Source organism: Marmota marmota, unplaced genomic scaffold (assembly GCF_001458135.2).
Source record: "Marmota marmota marmota unplaced genomic scaffold, marMar, whole genome shotgun sequence".
Classification (NCBI taxonomy): domain Eukaryota; kingdom Metazoa; phylum Chordata; class Mammalia; order Rodentia; family Sciuridae; genus Marmota; species Marmota marmota.
Window position 1 is genome coordinate 1,545,179 of NW_026000224.1, and position 11,460 is coordinate 1,556,638.

General features: G+C 38.5%; 1 long non-coding RNA gene across 1 annotated transcript; it reads right to left on the minus strand.

The window, feature by feature from the left end:
* Window positions 1-1,408: 1,408 nt before the first annotated feature.
* Window positions 1,409-9,574, minus strand: LOC125613254. The gene is made up of 3 exons (XR_007343762.1): window positions 9,563-9,574; window positions 1,504-1,652; window positions 1,409-1,443 (listed from the first exon to the last, which is right to left on the minus strand). It is a non-coding gene; the product is annotated as an uncharacterized LOC125613254 (long non-coding RNA).
* Window positions 9,575-11,460: the final 1,886 nt, after the last annotated feature.

The window sequence follows — 11,460 nt, forward strand, 5'->3', positions numbered from 1 at the left end:
TCTCTTCAATGTTTTAAGAGAACCAGCTCCACCTTCCTATCAGATTTGGTAATTGATTGCTTTGTATTATTATTTATGAATACCCCAGTCCTCATAATTCCATGGCAGGGGAACTGTCAAATCATATATTCCTGACAAATGAACAGCAATGTATTTCTGTTTCTCTTTGTGTTGGAGATATGTGAACGTGATTTCCACGGAGCAGTCAATTATTTCTCGAAAAGCCTCGCTGTGCCTGCAAGCAGGAGAGCCAGCAAGAACCGGCTCCCTTTAGTCATTTCTTAAAGCACGCCCGGCCAAGGGCGGTCATTGGTTGATCCAGTAAGGAGTGCCTGCGATGTCGACTGTACCCCTCACCTGCACGGTCATCCTAACTGTCCACAGTGCAATCCCGTGTCATCTTCTGATGCTGTAGATGTTTTAGTGTGATTTTGGTTTGGGGAGTTCTAAACGCTCCTCTCTCAAACGTCACTTTCCATTCCATCAGCATCGTGTTGGTGAGAATCTCCACATTTTTTTGTGTATACATACCACAATTTTTCCCCAGGGAAAGGAGGGGAAGTCTGGTTTATCACTATTACTGAAATTGCCGTGACTGCCCATGGAAACACGCTGGAGGTGGGGACTTACCTTCCTCCCAGGTAGTCCTTATGTGCAAGCACCAGCACCACACCTGGATTCATACAGAGCAAAGAGGCACTGTGAACATTTTTGCCACAGTTTCACCAGTCTGCACACCAGCATTGTGTAAGTGTCCCTGTTGCTTCACACAGTTGAACGTGGTTATTTTTACAATTTCACAGTTCTTGTGAATGATATTGATATGTAATTTTGATGTTAATTTCATATCCCAGATGACTAATAACTCTGTTTTTCAAAACATTTATTTTTTTACATTCTTTTTTTTTTAGTTATACATGACAGTACAGTGTATTTTGACATATTTTTTACAGACATGGAGTACATCTTATTCTAATTAGGATCCCAGGCTTGTGATTGCACATGATGTGGAGATTCACTGTGGTATATTCATATACGGACATAGGAAAGTTAAATCAGATTCATTCCACTCTCTTTGCTATTCCTGTCCCCCATCCCTTCCTTTCATTCCCCTTTGTCTAATTACTGAACTTTTATTTTTTCCCCTTCCCACCTTGTTGTATTTAGCATCCACATATTAGAGAGAACATTTGACCTTTGGTATTTTGGGATTGGCTTATTTCACTTAGCATGTTATTCTCCAGATCCATTTATTTACTGGCAAATGCCATAATTTCATTTTTCTTTATGACTGAGTAATATTCCATTGTGTGTATACCACATTTTTTTAATCCATTCATCTGTTGAAGGGCCCCTAGGTTGCTTCCAAAACTTAGCTATTGTGAATTGAGCTGCTTTAAACATTGATGTGGCTGCATCACTGCAGTATGGTGATTTTAACTCCTTTGGATACATACCAAGGAGTGGGATAAACTTTGGATATATACCAAGGAGTAGGATAACCTTTGGATATATACCAATGAGTGGGATAACTGGGTCAAATGGTGGTTCCATCCCAACTTTTCTGAGGAATCTCCATACTGCTTCACAGAGTGGTTTCACTAATCTGCAGTCCTACCAGCACTGTATGAATATGAGTATACCATTTTTCCCTGTTTACATGTTTTAATGACCACCTGAACATCATGTGTGTGCACGCACATGCACCAGCTCATGTGCACTTGACAATTTTTGGTCATCAGCCCATTTTTCTTCTTGGCAGTCTGACAGTATTGTTATCAGTGTCACTGTTGACGTCACTATTGTCTTACAGGAGCACAGTCTCTACCCCACAGACTATGAGTTGCTTCTGTAGGTACTGAAGATATCCTTGATTTTCAGCCACCTTCGCATCTTCTCAGTAGTGTCCTCTGTGTCTTGCACCTACATAGCACTTACATTTCCCTCTTTACATGTTGCTGAAAGTGTCTGCTAGTATTTTTCTTGTGCCTTTACTCTGTGTTCCTGAGGAATGTTTATTGTTTTCATTTGTGTACTAGAGTGTCAGGTTTTGGTATCAGGACTGGGACGCTCCTATAACACAGGCTGAGAATCCTTCCCCCTTTTTCTGTGTTCTGGAACGTTGGTGGGGAAGTGGATTTACAGCCTCCTTAAATGCCTGGGAGAGGTCATGGCTGAAGTCAGGGAGCTGCGGAAGAGTTAAAATGCTTCTGGTGTAGTTCATAGATGGTGGACTCCTCAGTTTTCTTCTTATATCTCTTATCTTGATTTGATTTTCTTCTGTTCATATGTCTATAACTACCTTGGAAAGACTTTTTTTCTTCTGAATATCTGTCTGTTATGTAACCCATTTTTTTCTTCTATTTTTGTGTATTTTCTTACATTGTTTTAATCCTTGTATATTTAGTTCTTCTAATTATATTTGGCTTTTTACCCTTTATTGCATTTTTTTGTCTAGTCAGCTAATTTATTTTTATATTTCTTTTTACCTCATTTTACTGAATTTGAACTTAAGTTACTATATTTTTCAAATGCTGGAATGACTATTAATTAATGATCTAAAATACCATTTACAGCTATGAATTTCTACTAAGCACAGATTTAACCATGTACCTGTAGCATTTGCATGTAATGTAAAATATCCTCTTTTGTCTAGTTCAGTTCTTCACAAACTATTGCATTATTTGGAAGCATTTGACTTAAACTCAACATTTGATGATTTACTATCTATGTTTTTGTTACTGATTATATTTGTGCTTCTGATTATTTATTTCTAGCATATTTTTGTTACTGATTTCTAGTTTATTTTCACTGTTGTCAAGGAACATAATGTATTTTCCCCACTCTCTTGAAATTTTCTATGACATGATTTAGTTAGCATATGTTCAGTTTGAAAAATGGTTCATAATCCTTTCAAAATGAGTCACATTAGACTTCTGTTGCATGCACTGGTGTCTACCAGTCAATAACATCAGCTGTGCAATTTATTCAGATTTTCTATATCTCTACTAATTTACATTTTTTTCTGTGGATTACACAGAGAATGATATCAACTCCACCCTCATTATGGCACTGTGTATTTCTAGTGTTGTGGTCTTTATTTATTTTCTCATTTTTTGCTTTGTATGTTGTCACACTATATTACTATATAAGGTAGGAATATTTTGTTATCTGATGTAGTTCACATTTCTTGTTATAAAATAGTCTTTTTAACTTATGATCTAATTTTCATAATAATGTTACTACAAGAGCTTTATTTTGATCAAAGTTTGCACTGAATGTCTTTTTTGCACTTTTAATTTCAATATTTCTATATTCTTATATTTAAGAGTTATTACTTGTAAGAAGCATAAAATGGAATGTTTTTACTAAACCTACACTATATTCTTTGTTATTTAATTGGCATATTGGGTTCCTTTCCTTTATTGTAGCTATTGATATATTTAGGCTTCAACATACCATCCAAATATTTTGTATTGATTTACTTGCCTTTATTTTTTTTCCTTTCATTATTCGTCCTCTTATATCTACTAAGTATTTTATACCTATTAGCTGTTCAGTGTGAGCTATTTTATGGCACCTTTTGAAATTGCTTTCAAGATTAACATGAATCCTTGACCTCTCATATCCAGCCTAAGTTAATACTTTTTCATTTTCTGATCTTGAGACTTAGTTTTCTAAGCCATGGAAATGACATAGTAACCAAGGAAATAGGTTATCATTTACCCAATGATTCATCTTCACACAACCAAGCTTCCCATAAAATTTGACAGGAGGATTATGTGTATTTTGGAGTAGAATTAAGGCATGAAAATTAAAGATATGCAAACACAAGGCAGAAAGAAATAGATAAAGCAAAGCAAATTTCTATCCTAATTTCAGGCTCTTAAAACACTTTGTCAAACTGGAAAATAATTAAATATAAGCCCCATTAAAGAATAATCCCGAGGAAGTGGTTGATCTGTAATGACATATGCTAAACTGCTCTACCAAACTCTCCAAACTTTCAAAAGTGGCACGTCTTATATGAGTGGCTTTCTTCTTTGTAGATCCAAAATGCTTTTCAGCAATTCATTTTTTTTGTTTCACTCATAAATCTTGTGTTTAAGATCAATTGAGGATTCTTTTGAGGTTTTTAATCTGTTAGCACAAAATGCTCAATTTCACAGTTTTCTTCTGCTCTTTCAATTATTTACTATTATTTCCACTGTGCAGAATGGGTGTTGTGTCTGCCTTTTGGATTTATAAACATTTCTGAAAATTCTCTTCAGTAATCATTTTGCACGCCTGATCAGTTGTATGGATTTCCTCATTGTGAACAGATTTTTCTGTGGACAACACATGTGTGAGATCCGGTTTAATTGCTTATCACTGATCTTTTCAAAAGCACTGGGCCATGTGATGCTGAATTGTGGCATTTATAAATATTTTCTCTGCTCTTTTTTTTTTATTTAATCCAGCTTGGTGGCAATTTTATGACAAAATATTTTAAAAAGAAATTTTATGAAAACTTAAGGAAGTAAAATAAATATGCATTCAGAGTATAGAAGTGAATGACTTTCAGTGAGGTTTAAAGTGAGTTCTTAGGTAAGAGAAACTGTTTTGCCCAAACCCAGAGAGCCTGGGGATAGATTAAACTTCACAAAAATATTTTATGGGAAATACTTAGAATCAAGCATCCGATATTATCTACTGACCCAAGCATCTTTTGAACTCTGTTAAGTATCTGAAAAAGAAAGTCTCAGCCACCGAAGGTCTCACTGTATTTCTAGGAAGACAAGTTATACTAGAAATTATGCGACAAAACTCTCCAACACACACCTCTGTCCACGAGCTGAAGACAAGACATCTTCTTGCCTGGCCCCTGGCCGGTGAGTAGGACCTGAGGCCCCAGGACTGCTGGTTGGTTTCAGTAGTTGACAGCTACTGTCTCGCTATATCTCAGTCCTGCTAAAACCTTCCCCTTAAGATGAATCTTGCTCATTACAACATTTCTACCCGGATGCTGGGTTAAGCCCTCTGAGTACTCAGGGTGGTTTGTCATCGTGAATTGAGCTGTAGTTTTTGCCTTGCGCCTCCTTCTCCTGGTGTGTGCTACATACAGTCACTCAGGCTCCTTATAATCTGCTGGACATAGGAATTAGTGCTAATGTGCATGCTTTACCATGAGTCATTGTGCTTCTTTGATAGCTCCTTCTCACATCTCCTCAGGTACTTGGTCAGTCTTCCTCAAAGCTCCATTCACCACAGGTTAGCCCATTAAACCAGCCGGTGACCTCTAAGGCTCCATTCCAGATCGAGAATAACTCCCAGATTCACGGCAGAGCTACAAGCTATGGTGTGCTACTCTAGAGCATTAATAAAATACATGTGTATGTGTTATCTGACACTTTTTTGTATTAAAAATGTTTTTTTCTCAGTCACTTAGGCTTCTTAAGAGTAAAGTCATTTATTGTGTTCCTGTATGGCCTGAGAACTAAGATCTGTTTTTTAAAATTATTTATTTATTTATATGTGGTGCTGCAGATCAAACTCAGTGCCTCCCACATGCTAGGCAAGTGCTCTGCCACTGAGCCCTAGCCCCAGCCCGAGAACTAAGATCTTAAGATGACTTATCAGTGTTTTCAAGTAAGAAAATCCAAGCAAGCAAAGACTCAGTGTTAGTGCCAGGAACCCTGCAGGGTCTGTATTTTGTTGTTTTCACAAGATAACATCTAAGTTTCATACGCTCCTGATTCAGAAAAAAAGCACCCTTAGAAAATGAGCATTTGCTGAGGTTCCCAGCCACAGTGGACACAAAGCACTTGAAGAACACCTGTTCTATCCCCTGGATCCTCAATGCCTCCTGCAGTGTCAGTTCTGAGTGCCCCATGCCTCCCCAGCAGTGCCATTGACATTTGTCTTCACAAAACCAGCAAAATAAAGGTCTTAAAAGGCCTTTATTCCCTATGACTTGAGTACCACACAACCTGATTTCTCTGAGGTAAGCCCTGCTTTTATTCTATGTATTCCTAGGAGCAAACTTTCTCAAGTATAGGTATAAGATGACTTTCTTATTTAAATTTAAAAATGATGTAAAACCTGTCAGTGGAGAAATGGGCCTGTGTTGCTCTCTGTGGTCAGACTGCTCATGGATCCCTGGGGGTTCTCTGTCCCTAAGCTACACAGGCCAGTTGCTGCCAGCTACACTGGGTGGTCTGCCTGTTTATACAATCCCACCACCTCCCCACAAGCTGGTCAGCTAGACTGTTCCTGCAGCCTACTGACCCCCCTCCCAACCCCATCCTGTTTCCATAGAGACCACCCTAACTCTATTCCTGCTCTCTAATTATTCAGAGTTTTATTTGGATTCATCACATTCCTAAAACCTCCATTTTTACTGAGGTACGTTTGGACTTCTCGCGTGGGCATCGAAGGCCTCCTGTAACCTGTCTCATGAGTCTCCCCGAGTCATCCAGGAGTTGTCTCACTTTCCTGCCGCAGACTGGTGCTTGTTCATCTCTGCTTCACATCTGCTCTCTCAAATCCTCTGCCCAGGTAGGACACACCACTGGTGGCCTGGACAGGTGGGTTCCAGACCCAGGTGTGCTGCTAGGCCCACCTGGGGCTGCCTGTTCATGGACTCAATTCACTATTGGGTTGGTGGTTTCTACTGGGTACTTGGTAAATATTCAAGGTGCCTTGTGCTTTCTTACCTGTTCTGGTCATGGAAGTAACACAGTTTGTTTATATGAAACTTCAAATTAGGACTTGAGTTTAAAATTGCTCGAGCTTGAATTTTCTGACAATGCTGTGTCATTCTTGAAGTTCATGCTTGCCTTCATGGTTGTGCCATCTAGAACTGGATGTTAATATGTCTGTTTCCCTATTTGAATTGCCTATATTTTGATATATTTAAGAGTGATAAGATATTTAAGCATTTACACACTACACTCAATAAATATGTTGTTCAAATATTCTTCAGTTGGAAATACAGTAATTTGAGAATAAATTACTCATTAATTAGCTCCAAAATGAAATATTATTTATGCCATTAATACCCATGTTTGTATAATCCATACTGAGACACATCTAGAGTAGTCTCCATTTACAAACGTATTTGGGTTAGTTTCCAAATAATGATCCATTGATGTACATGAAATAATAAGTAAAATTACATTTTTCTGAATTTTCATAACATACATTTAAAATATGATAGGACTAATTTCCTCCACTGCAACCATTTTTTAATTTGGCACTGGGGATTGCACACACTGAGCTAAAGGCCCTTATTTTGAGACACGGTCTCCCCAAGTTGCTAAGGATGGCCTTGAACTGTGCTCTTCCTGCCTCAGTCTCCCAAGTTGCTGGGGTAAAAGGCATAGGCCACCAACCACAGAAAATTCTTACTTGGAGTAGCTACTTTGGTTTCTCCTCTTAATCACCCCTTCCATATGCAGCATGCCCTGATGAAGTTCTCTTTTTCTTAAGATACATTACCTTTCCTCCACATAGTTTCTAGGTCTTGCATCTCCATGGAAGAAGCCAAGGATATTATCTTTTCAGGTCTAGGTCAGGGNCTGCTCTTTCAATTATTTACTATTATTTTCACTGTGCAGAATGGGTGTTGTGTCTGCATTTTGGATTTATAAACATTTCTGAAAATTCTCTTCAGTAATCATTTTGCACGCCTGATCAGTTGTATGGATTTCCTCGTTGTGAACAGATTTTTCTGTGGACAACACATGTGTGAGATCCAGTTTAATTGCTTATCACTGATCTTTTCAAAAGCACTGGGCCATGTGATGCTGAATTGTGGCATTTATAAATATTTTCTCTGCTCTTTATTTTTTTATTTAATCCAGCTTGGTGGCAATTTTATGACAAAATATTTTAAAAAGAAATTTTATGAAAACTTAAGGAAGTAAAATAAATATGCATTCAGAGTATAGAAGTGAATGACTTTCAGTGAGGTTTAAAGTGAGTTCTTAGGTAAGAGAAACTGTTTTGCCCAAACCCAGAGAGCCTGGGGATAGATTAAACTTCACAAAAATATTTTATGGGAAATACTTAGAATCAAGCATCCGATATTATCTACTGACCCAAGCATCTTTTGAACCCTGTTAAGTATCTGAAAAAGAAAGTCTTAGCCACCGAAGGTCTCACTGTATCTCTAGGAAGACAAGTTATACTAGTAATTATGTGACAAAACTCTCCAACACACACCTCTGTCCATGAGCTGAAGACAAGACATCTTCTTGCCTGGCCCCTGGCCGGTGAGTAGGACCTGAGGCCCCAGGACTGCTGGTTGGTTTCAGTAGTTGACAGCTACTGTCTCACTATATCTCAGTCCTGCTAAAACCTTCCCCTTAAGATGAATCTTGCTCATTACAACATTTCTACCCGGATGCTGGGTTAAGCCCTCTGAGTACTCAGGGTGGTTTGTCATCGTGAATTGAGCTGTAGTTTTTGCCTTGCGCCTCCTTCTCCTGGTGTGTGCTGCATACAGTCACCCAGGCTCCTTATAATCTGCTGGACATAGGAATTAGTGCTAATGTGCATGCTTTACCATGAGTCATTGTGCTTCTTTGATAACTCCTTCTCACATCTCCTCAGGTACTTGGTCAGTCTTCCTCAAAGCTCCATTCACCACAGGTTAGCCCATTAAACCAGCCAGTGACCTCTAAGGCTCCATTCCAGATCGAGAATAACTCCAAGATTCACGGCAGAGCTACAAGCTACGGTGTGCTACTCTAGAACATTAATAAAATACATGTGTATGTGTCATCTGACACTTTTTTGCATTAAAAATGTTTTTTTCTCAGTCACTTAGGCTTCTTCAGAGTAAAGTCATTTATTGTGTTCCTGTATGGCCTGAGAACTAAGATCTGTTTTTTAAAATTATTTATTTATTTATATGTGGTGCTGCAGATCAAACTCAGTGCCTCCCACATGCTAGGCAAGTGCTCTGCCACTGAGCCCTAGCCCCAGCCCGAGAACTAAGATCTTAAGATGACTTATCAGTGTTTTCAAGTAAGAAAATCCAAGCAAGCAAAGACTCAGTGTTAGTGCCAGGAACCGTGCAGGGTCTGTATTTTGTTGTTTTCACAAGATAACATCTAAGTTTCATATGCTCCTGATTCAGAAAAAAAGCACCCTTAGAGAATGAGCATTTGCTGAGGCTCCCAACCACAGTGGACACAAAGCACTTGAAGAACACCTGTTCTATCCCCGGATCCTCAATGCCTCATGCAGTGTCAGTTCTGAGTGCCCCGTGTCTCCCCAGCAGTACCAGTGAAGGCCTTTATTCCCTATGACTTGAGTACCACACCACCTGATTTCTCTGAGTAAGCCCTGCTTTTATTCTATGTATTCCTAGGAGCAAACGTTCTCAAGTATAGGTATAAGATGACTTTCTTATTTAAATTTAAAAATGATGTAATACCTGTCGGTGGAGAAATGGGCCTGCATTGCTCTCTGTGGTCAGACTGCTCATGGATCCCTGGGGGTTCTCTGTCCCTAAGCCACACAGGCCAGTTGCTGCCAGCTGCACTGGGTGGTCTGCCTGTTTACACAATCCCACCACCTCCTCACAAGCTGGTCAACTAGACTGTTCCTGCAGCCTACTGACCCCTCTCCCCACCCCATCCTGTTTCCATAGAGACCACCCTAACTCTATTCCTGCTCTCTAATTATTCAGAGTTTTATTTGGATTCATCACATTCCTAAAACCTCCATTTTTACTGAGGTATGTTTGGACTCCTCGCGTGGGCATCGAAGGCCTCCTGTAACCTGTCTCATGAGTCTCCCCGAGTCATCCAGGAGTTGTCTCACTCTCCTGCCGCAGACTGGTGCTTGTTCATCTCTGCTTCACATCTGCTCTCTCAAATCCTCTGCCCAGTTAGGACACACCACTGGTGGCCTGGACAGGTGGGTTCCAGACCCAGGTGTGCTGCTAGGCCCACCCCGGGGCTGCCTGTTTATGGACCCAATTCACTATTGGGTTGGTGGTTTCTACTGGGTACTTGGTCAATATTCAAGGTGCCTTGTGCTTTCTTACCTGTTCTGGTCATGGAAGTAACACAGTTTGTTTTTATGAAACTTCAAATTAGGACTTGAGTTTAAAATTGCTCGAGCTTGAATTTTCTAACAATGCTGTGTCATTCTTGAAGTTCATGCTTGCCTTCATGGTTGTGCCATCTAGAACTGGATGTTAATATGTCTGTTTCCCTATTTGAATTGCCTATATTTTGATATATTTAAGAGTGATAAGATATTTAAGCATTTACACACTACACTCAATAAATATGTTGTTCAAATATTCTTCAGTTGGAAATACAGTAATTTGAGAATAGAGTACTCATTAATTAGCTCCAAAATGAAATATTATTTATGCCATTAATACCCATGTTTCTATAATTTCCTTCCCTATAAATGAAGAAAAATTTAAAAAATTGATATATTTATTTAATGCTAATAGATTTATTGACATTTTATGATGATCTGAGGCCTGTGTGTGATGGTTTTAAAAGTCTTTCAATTCCCAATTAATAATGAATGGCTGGGGATGAATTCTACTGGATGGAAATCTTCCTGGTTATTTACTCTGCAGGATGAGATCCCACAGAATACACAGACTGTGGCTCTTCTCCTGAAATAATGACTTTGAATATTCAGGGCATTATGTCCAAGCTACAGAAAATGACCAAGAAGGGTCATTTTCAAAGGGTCCTTGATGCAGCCAGCCTCCTCTTAAAGCCTTGGTTTATGGCTACTGCACAAGTTAACCCTCTCCTTGAGGACATGCCGAAACGGGCCTCATGAACACACACCTACGGACTGAATTCCTTAAAATGTAATGACATTTCACATAGCGGTAGAGTATTTTTTTTTTTTGTAATGTATTAGTAGAGTTGTTTTCAAATATATATGTTGAATTGAAAATAAATGCAAATAAATAATGCATTGCTAGCTAATCTAGCTATTTATAATTATAGTAATTTCTCCCAAAAGAAAAAATGTCAGAATTTTACTTTTATTACAAATAACTACAACACTGTGAAAATTAAATCAGCATGCTTTCTTTGGAGACAGAATATTAAGATCATTTTTCATCTGTGTTTAAGGTGAGTTTTTAAGTTAAAAGTAAGTAAAATTAAATCTCAGTACTTTTGTAAAATAATTTTTTTAGTTATAGGTGGACACAATGCCTTTATTTTTATTTATTTATCTTATATGGTGTTGAGAATCAAACCCAGTGCCTCACCCACACTAGGCCAGCACTCTACCACTGAGCCACAACTGCAGCCCCTCAGTACATATTTTAAATAGGGTATTTTCATATAAAACTAAATATCCTATATAGGAACAATATAAGAAATATAATTCTCCAAAATATCACAAGTCGACTTTTATGAAATGAAGAATCTTTTTTATTAAAGCTTAATTCTGAGGCAATATTTAAGTATTAGTATCTATAGT